This window comes from Ruditapes philippinarum, unplaced genomic scaffold (assembly GCF_026571515.1).
Source record: "Ruditapes philippinarum isolate M1 unplaced genomic scaffold, ASM2657151v2 ctg10927_1_1_1_1, whole genome shotgun sequence".
Classification (NCBI taxonomy): Eukaryota; Metazoa; Mollusca; class Bivalvia; order Venerida; family Veneridae; genus Ruditapes; species Ruditapes philippinarum.
In genome coordinates, this window is record NW_026862102.1 from 46,669 (window position 1) to 56,591 (window position 9,923).

A 9,923-nucleotide genomic window follows, 5' to 3' on the forward strand; every position below is an offset into this window, starting at 1 on the left:
TATTTACAGAATTATGCCCCTTCTTAACCTAGAAATGTTGGTTGAAGTTTTTTGTGAAGTCAAATGTCACAATTATTGCTTGAGATATTTAATTGAAATTTACAATACATTTTATAGTAACAATGTACATCAGTTTGCAAAGTTGTAGAACTCTGTCTGCAATATTTGCAGAATTATGCCCATGAAACTTTTGGTTAAAGGTCTTAAGGACTATTAAAGATATTTCCTTGAAACTTTACATATGTACTTAGGGTCATTATTGAAGATCAGATCTCAAGATCAATTACTCTGCCATGTATAATGACTGAATTATGCTCCTTTTTTGTACTAAAAAACTCCTTTTCTTGGTAAAGTTTTACATGCACGTTTTGCATATCTCTGAAACTATTAAAGATACAAACTTGAGACTTCATATGTATATTTTCTGTTCATAAATATGAATCACTGAACAACACTCATATCTGTGTCATGTATTTAGTCTTCTCTAACACAAGTTGCATAACTCTGTAGTATTTCATGAGTTATGCTCTGGGAAAACTTAGAAATTTAGTACTTATTTATTTTATCTGTCGGTACCTTTTTCTTTAACTAGTAGAATATTCATCAAATTTGTGCACAGAAATGTAGAGTTTCAGGTCTTTTAATTTTCATCTTTCCTAAATAAGTATAAAATAATAGCTATTTCTTTATAGTTTACTTCTAGTTGCTCTTATTACTTTTTAATTGGCTATGACAGCATCGTGTATTTTTCAAATCATTATTTACAAGTCCTGAAAAATAATGAAAACAATAATTTCTTATTATCAAACTACCATTTTTTTAACTTTGCATCATTTTGTCCAAATGATGCTGAAGAATGCTACATGCTTAAAGAGAAAAAGTCACACCTCTTGCCTCCAGAGTATAACATCAAGTGATACTTATATGAATAGAAAGATTCCATTTAAATTTGTATTCTCTATATTTTCAGTTAAATTCCATTGACTACTTTTCTTTCGAAAAGCAATACCTGTCACCGTTCAACTCTTAAACAATAACAAAGGTGTGCTTCATACTTTTATTCAACATTCAATGATAACTACAGAACTTAATATTACATAGCCAATAAAAATATTTCTGAATTCATTTCATAAAAGTCGTATTATTATAATTTTCTTTTCTTTTGAAGGTTATAATGGATCCTCTTGAAAGCATGAAGGCTTTACATCTTGAAATGTTGGGAGTGTCATACAAGCTGAGAGGTGGATCATCTATAAAAGACATTTTCACAAAATTGGAAACAGTGTCAAGACGTTTAAATCTTGTTAGGAAAACATGATCATTTCGGGTACAAAAATAGAGGACTTAAAAGCACAACTTTAATATTTACAAGGCAATTATGAATCATTGTCAAAAATGTGTGATGAGAGAACCAAATTGATTCAAGAAAATTGTTTGCTGAAAAAGCAGCTTGCTGCAATGAAGCAAAACGTGTTTCAAATGGCCCTAGAAAGCACTCAAGATTTGTTTGATTCTGATTTCGATGAAGACAATCAAACAAATTAAATGTTGATGCTGCACATCAAGAACTCCGCCAAAAGATGTGAACAGTCAAAGGTAATGCACAAAATCAGCCTTGAAAATCGTTTTCTATTACAGTTGAATATCCGAAGCACTAGTCAATTTTATCTCCATGTTCTTGGAATGTGCTCGTTGTTTAATAATTACGTTGCATATTTTTGTGGAAAAGTATCGCCTAATGCATAAATTCCCAAAGTAATGCCTTATCTGAAATTCTGAAATGATGTTGCGACAAAAATTGAAATTGGATAACAAGTAAAATTGAAAAGATTGGTATACTTAAAACAATTTAGGACTGGTACACTTAAAATAAATTTAAGACAAAGAAAAGGGTTAAAGATATCTTCGTTTCCCCGAAAATATGTCAATTTAAATATTGGTGCGAATCGCATTATGTTCGAATGAGTTGAGGACGAATGGCTCTGTTATTTTACAAAAAAGCAAAAAAGTAATAACCGTCTAGGTACAAAGTACCGGTTATAACACACCTTAGCTCCAGGTGATATACACCGCCAGCACATTTACATCAGATTGTAAAAATAGTGAACGGAAATGTTAGACTTTATGAAATCTTCTCATCATCTGTATCTGATCAATATTTTGCAAAACACTATCTGATACCGTGTAGTGCACCCAAACACCGATTTGAGCAGATCTTACTTTCCGCTTATAGCATTTGGTACGCAAATATAGTTTGTGTCGCAGAATTGATATATTATTGAGTGAAGTTACTACGAAGCCAATTTTTTTCCATTATATTAAATACACAATCTAGGTATCAATTAAAGAAGAAACGTTGTATCTTTTAAATTGTATTCACGCGAAGACAACACACTTTTATTTAGAACAAATAATGTGTTTAACATTACAAGATCTTACACAAATATCTGCTAAAAATGATTCCTGCGAAGCCTTATATCCAGCAAAAATACATGAAAATCGAGAGTTTTTTTTTATATATGAACGCACATTAGTTGTCGTTTGTTGTATTTTCATTACTTATCTCACTCTTGCTATAAGTAAATATGTATTATTTCATGTCAGTAACTAGTGAACTTGTACGTGTACATTATAATTTGCTTTATTTTTACAATTTACAGGAAAGAAATCTACGTTGTATCATAATTGTATATGTTTGTATTATATGAAATAAACACTGTTTAAACCAAATTAGTGAAGAGCGTACATTATTTGTTGTGCATCCGCTGAATATACGAGGAAAAGAAACGCAATCATCGCGAGTACGTTCATACAAATAAGACGTAATCATCGTTTCCTTTGTCAATTGTAATACAAGAGTTAATTATGCAGTCACTTTAATAGGGCTGCAAATCTCAATTATGTCCTTGATGAAAAAGTTAATTGCCCTTGAAATGAAAACTGAAAATGAGGGAAATCTTAAAAGTCAAAGATAGTCGTAAGTGTTTTGTCTGATTGTGTTGCTATAAAAGTATGTTTGTTTTGAGGAAACATTCACAATAGTCGTAAGTCTTTTGTCGGATTGTGTTGCTATAAAAGTATGTTTGTTTTGAGGAAACATTCACAATAAATGCTAATTCATTTATATCTCATATCTAATTTGTATTTAGTTGAAGGTTTTTAACACAAATCTTTAAAATTATATATAGTTTTTGTAATAACCTTTATTAGTTTGTAGTACTGTGGTCCTGTGTTGCTGGGTCATGTGGGATTGCGGTCATTAAACGCCGCCTTTCTTTGATTATCTTGTTTTTCGTCTATTATATTTCTCTGTTTTTATACATGCTCCCCGAAAAAGTTCGGGGCGCATATAGTCGCCGGGATGTCCGTCCGTCCCGAATTGGTGTGCGGCCCATTAATTCGTTATTTGAAGTCGAATTTTACAACTATTTCACAGAAATGATTACCATATTGAGACGACGTGTCGCGTGCAACATTTGGGTCGCTACCTTGTAGGTCAAGGTCACAGCATGACCTTGCAGCAAAATCGTGTCCGGCCCATAACTTCATTATTTGAAGTCGGATTTTACAACTATTTCACAGAAATGTTCATTATATTGAGACTACGTGTCACGCATAACATTTGGATCGATGCCTTGAAAGTCAAGGTAACAGCATTACCTTGCTTTTAAATAATGAACATAACTACTAATATCTACCATGTTAAGACCATCTTATTTGTATTTGTAATGATTGCAGATTTTTTTTTGCCTTACCTTCCAATATAAAATCATAAAATAAGTCATTAAGTCATGAAGTGTTTTCAAAAAGCAGTATAAGTTGTAGGTAGACTTGTAAAACAATGAGTCAATAAAGGAAGCAATATTGACTTAAAAACAGTGATTTTTCCTAGTGGAGTTCATATCCTTTTTTCCAATGCCTTGTACTTTTCTTTTACTTTCTGCAGCTTTGAACGTACGGGACATACATCTGAAACGGTTAGAGGTATCAACATTACACTTTGTAGGTAGATTGATCTCATTATTAATTGAATACAAGTGCAGTGCAAAAGAACCTTAACTCTGCCTTGTCGCTAACTTTGGAGTTATTGCCCTTCGTTCATGTTCAAACTTTGAACTTCGTCGACATAACTCTGATACTACAATAGGTATACTTTCCTGTGTCAAAACCTATTCGGGGAGCAACATCCGGCTAAAAAGGTTCTTGTGTTCCAAAAATTCAACGCCCAGTCACGAGTTTAATATTATGTATTTAAGGTTTTTTGTTTGATCCTACCTTTAAATAATTGTTAATGATTTGTCAATTGTGTGCTTATTAGGTATCCGGCCAGTATTGTGATTGACGTTCTCCGGCCTTGTTAAATATCCCATTAACCGGAACCAAAGGAATGGATTTCCATCCACATCATCAAAAGTTTGTTGTTTGGGTTTCCTTTTGTTTTGTTTTTGTGGTTTCTTTATTGGTTTTTGTCGTTTATTTTTCTTTTTTCACCTGACAAATCCTTCTAGTCCTTGCGCCCTGTCCCGTTTATGTGTTTTCTAGGTTCCTAGCCGATGATGTTGTGTTATATTGGTGAATGCTTTCACTGAAAGCCTCCCTTCCTTGTTGATCTTTTTCATGTTTTGTATCAACAATCGTGTTCGAATAAACCAATATTATGACATATTACAAAAGTTTGTGTCAATTAATATTTTCGCAAAATCAAATTATTTTGAGTTTTCAAATAAGTTTCAATCTTTCTTCAGTAATAACATGGTAATGAGATTTGTGTCAAGAGCTTACACTGTTGATACAAATTGATTGTAGTCCGCTTAAATGATATCAAACATTTCAAAGATTTCAAATTTTATCATGATTTTCAGAATATTAACACATGGTATGTTGTCATGAGATTTTTTTCCGTCATTTTAAATCACTTTTACTTAGGTTTCTTTCCATTGTTTGGGAAAGACATGTAAGCAGTCTGTAAAGAGACAGTGCTCGGAAATATCAAGTTGACGCTTTTAACTGTAAAAAATGAAGCGTAAATTTCTCATTATTTTAAAGGACAGACTACTTGAATATAAAATAAATGTCGAGGAATCACAATTTTCAGACAATAATAAAGCTCGGCAGAAATTTTTAAAAGCTGTATGAATATATATTGTTATGTACATCTTTCAAATATCTTTATATAAATACATTGTGTTTACTATTTTTTCTCATTGTGGAACAGTTATATCTAAACCAATATGTAAAAGATATGCAAGGAGGTAATCGTAAAAAATGAATCATTCTTTATACTGTATCCCTTCCCACAAGGAGGAAAAGTGATGAGCGCACTGATTTAAATAATTCAACACGTCAGAAAGGTATTTCAGTCTGACATAAACTTTTAGACTTTTGTCAAGTTTACATACAGTCACACATCAAACGTGTGTAATCTCATCGTCATAGTCAATAAAATTATAATACGACATTGGTCAAAATAACAGACATTGTCTAATTTTACTCCTTTTTGAGTACTATTTTTTAAATTCTCTTCTGTTTATTATTTTTATCACTATTAACATGGTGTAGAGGTTATGAAGCCTGTACATCAGAGATAATAAAATACAATTTAAAAAGCAAGTAACAGACCGTAGAAGAGATTAAACAGTATCCAAAAAGGAATACTAGAACCGGCCCATTGATAATATAACTAATAAACTTTCGCCAACAATGTAAGTATTATCCAGTATTCATTTAGTTTGACAAGTTTTAAATAACTGTTTGCTTAGATGAAGCAGCCTGATACCGAATTTGTTGTCAATATATATAAACAATTCAACCTTTATTATTTTCTAAATAGTTCTTATAAAATACTGAATTTATAGTACTTTGTCGTTTGCATTTGGTATTTTGCGAATAACCAAAATGTTAAAAATTCAAAATAACCAACGTTAATAATATTAACGTAATGTATCTCTGCATAATCATAATATGTTTCTGAAAAGAAAATACACAAAAAACCTGTTAATAAAAACCAAATGAAACGCGGGATATTGATCATTGACTCCCTTATCCGTAAATGCTGATAAAAATCTGTTGTTATTACCAAGTTCTAAGTATAAATATATTAAGGCTCTTAATGCGTAATAAATGTTATGAAAACTTTTAGGATATTAAGATAAGACAGTAGTAAAAGTACGTGACTGTATTGGACAGTGATAATTTAATATGTATAAATTGTATAAGCAAGTGACAACTAACGTTTTGGTAAGGTGAAAACTTTTCTTGGTTTTCAAAGCAGTTTGATTTATATTTTTGAAAATGTCATGCTCACCACATTCTTTGCTTTCCAATCAATGTTTCTTTAACTGTAAAGAGAACATAGCTAAAACAGTCTGTTTTGTATTGTTTTGTTGTTACTATAATGAAAAATACTTTGTATTAAGAAACACCAATTTTTAGTAAATCTAAAATATCTCAGAAAAAAACTACGAATACTAATAATTGATAATTATTGATTAAATGTAAGATACTTCAACATCGTAATAATTATTTGTTCATGAAAAAGTATTGACAACCTTCTTACGTGATTTTCGTTATCTGCCGTGAATGTATTTTATAATCAGTTATTTCCAAAAATCATCAATGCTTCCGGTATCTGCCATTGACAGACAATTTCAATTGATTTCCTGAACGAGAGAAAAATATTGCTGTGCAGAGAAATGTAAGAAACTAATTGAAATCAGTTAAATGAAAGTTAATTTAATCATGTTAGTGTGACTCAGATTAAAAGAAAGTCGGAGCTAAGGTACATGGACTGTAACTTGTACTTTCCAGTACAGTGTATAAAAAGGCTCAATCAAACTAAGTCTGCAAAATTTCAAATTTTATCGGTTTTAGCGTTCTTTTGTTTTCTCTGTTTAAATGTTTTTTTTCCTATTATTTACTACAGTACACATCTTTTATTAACAAAACTGGAAATAATTGTCCAGAAGGAACCTTAGTTACATCCTGCAATTTTGTTGTTTTTGTTTGTTTTTAATGAGCATGGGCTTCAAGTGAACTATAAACCATATTTAAATTAATTCAGTTTCCAATAATTTCCCATTAAATGCAATGATATTTGTGTAACATAAACGTACAAGGACAAAACATTGAACAAAGAAATTAAACGAATACAAGGTAGTTTGGTCATGTGGGGGTTGCATTCGTTGAATACCGCATTTCCTTGTTGATTTTGTTTATTGAATTTTTGTATTCCAGTTTGATCTAGCGCCGGCTTTTTGTGTAACTCTGAACCAGAAGGGCCAGAAATCATGTTTAGGATTGTAAAATTGATGCTTTCAGCGTTGGTGTAGCATGACGGAATGCCGTTTGCTACACAATGTCTGCCTCATGTTATTTTCGTTTTTGTGCACTGCATGTTTACATAAGACAACAATGATTTTAATCTATTATAGGACCTTTATTACTCACTGGGGTGCATTTTTTGTACTTTGATTGTAAGCCATTGTGCATCTTTGCTTTGAAAGCTAGAAGAAAGGAAAATACGGAATATACAATCAACTACAATATTTTAAATCATGTTGCCTATGTAAAAGATGTAAAATTCTACGTATTTATCTGTTGTTTTTTTTTCTAGTTTACATGTACAATGACATATCATTTTCGATATCTTTTGAAATGATCTTTAAGTTCGTTGATATAATATATATATATATATATATATATATATATATATATATATATATATATATATATATATATATATATATATATATATATATATATAATGCTGATCTTTTCGTGAACGAGATTTCAATTTATCGCAACAATGTACGTGGGATATTCAGATAGGAAGTGAGCAACCATCGTTTAATGATAAATAACTGAAAGCACACATATGCGTTTAGAACATTACAAAAGCCGATTAAAATCTACGATGTTTATCATGCAGTAAAGAAGTACGAGCAATATTATAATGTCATTATGTCGTACAAAATATCAATCTATAAAACTTATGCCAGAATCATTAAATCTCATCATTAAAAGCAAAACGCTCAATTTGTGAAATTTATGTTGAGATGTAAAGAAATGTGTGACTTTGAAGTCATTTTAATTAAGATTCAATGGCAAAACTATCGTGATATGATTACTTAAACTCATAAGATGACTAAAGATATCAAAAAGAAGTTTTAAGTTCTGCTACATTTGATTTTACATCTGCATGAGAAGTTTTTCATATTTTCCATGTATAAGTGAAATAATTATAATGTACCATAAAATCAAGTTGTTACATTTTCGAATATATCGTTTTGTTTCCTCTTTTGATCATATGATTTGATAAGTTTAAGCTCTAAAACTAAGCGGAATCAAATTCTCAACGTCCATGACAAATTATTTCTGTTTTTGTTATGAAATGTCTTAGGTGCAAATAGACTAGCGTATTACATTCACCAAACATGTTTGTGTTTTTGCGTGCTGGCGCGCGCTTGAGTCCGTGTTGTGTGACATAGTATCATGTCTCGGTAAAGTCTTTAAGCAAATCGATATTGTATTTTTTTGTCATTTTACATTTACCATATTTATTATTGAATCAGTAAAGAAGTTTGAGGGGTGTAAATAAAACTCAAAACTAAAATTTTTCATGCCCAAATTTACAATATTAAAAAATTGAACACACTTATATGGGGAAAACACTAAAAAAACAACAATTTCAAACCCTACACAAAAAGTAAAATTTTAAAAGCCGGGCCCTGGTTTTGGGAAAAATAAACATTTATGGCGCATTTTAAAAATTTAAACTTTTAATTTTTTAACGGGGTTTTTCCCCATAGCGCTTTTGTGGGTTTTGGGGAAAAAAGTCTACCCCATTTTATTTCAATTTATCATTTAACTTTTTTTTGCATTTTTTGAGTAAACCCGGGGCATATATTATCATTTTAAAAATGCCTAAAAAACGGAATCTGGGCCCATTTTTACTTTCCCCAAAATTTTTACTTTCAAGGATCAAATATTTTTAAACAATTATATTGCAAGTCAAATCATATAATTAAATTTAAAATCAAGAGACCAAAGGTTTCTCAATACGTTTTGGCAAAATCTAAGACATATTCATAAGTTGAATCCTCATGTTAAATGTTGCATTTTTCTTAAGCCGGGGCTAGGGGGCGTAGACGGTAGCTTGCAATCACCACTACTGTCTAGTCTGCAACATTTTCAAGTTTGGCGTGCTGGGCTTTCTTTGGGGATTCTGTTTTTCTCTAGTTTGCTGTTTTAATGGATTGTTCGAATACTAGAACATGTACAATTCCGATATGTTAATTTAACAGAAAGAAATTTTATCTTGAACTAATTATAGTAGTGCAGAATAAATAAAACGTACATAGAAACGTTTTCGATCTAAATACATTTTTACGGCCGCCACACTATCGGAGTGTTACTAATATGCTGTAATTCACGTAAGAGAGATTACTCGTCAATGCGTAGATAAGTCTAATGCTGTAACGTTAGCATCATACATAAATGATATAACTTGGTTAAATTAAATCTAAGATACATAGATGATTATGAATTTCAATAGTTTATCAACAGAAAAAAACACGATTTTATACAAGAATTAATGAGTTACTGGATATATAAGTATTTATACTTAAATTGCCATAAAAGAATGCACACTTATGTACATATATGAGCACTGAAAATCCTCACGTTCTTCTGTAAAAAGAAGACGTCTTTGCATTTTACTTGATTTTACAGGATGGCTGAGCAATTTTACTAAACTTTCGAAAACATGCTAGTTAGGTTTCCCTACATCAATAATTATATTTTCAAAAATATAATCCTTTGATATTTATAGAAGTGGGTACATTTATAAGTAAACACATAAGTGCTAAAATCATGATATTCTCATAAAAAATGGGATAGATTGTTTTCTTCATGTTTACTTACAT

The 9,923-nt window shown here is 30.7% G+C and overlaps 1 long non-coding RNA gene across 1 annotated transcript in view; it reads left to right on the forward strand.

The window, feature by feature from the left end:
* The window catches only part of LOC132717940 (uncharacterized), a 34,148-nt gene extending 27,872 nt beyond the window's left edge, over positions 1 to 6,276 (forward strand). The window contains exon 2 of the long non-coding RNA XR_009624008.1: positions 1,169 to 6,276. This is a non-coding gene — a long non-coding RNA (uncharacterized LOC132717940). The remainder of the gene's footprint in view (positions 1 to 1,168) is intronic.
* Positions 6,277 to 9,923: the final 3,647 nt, after the last annotated feature.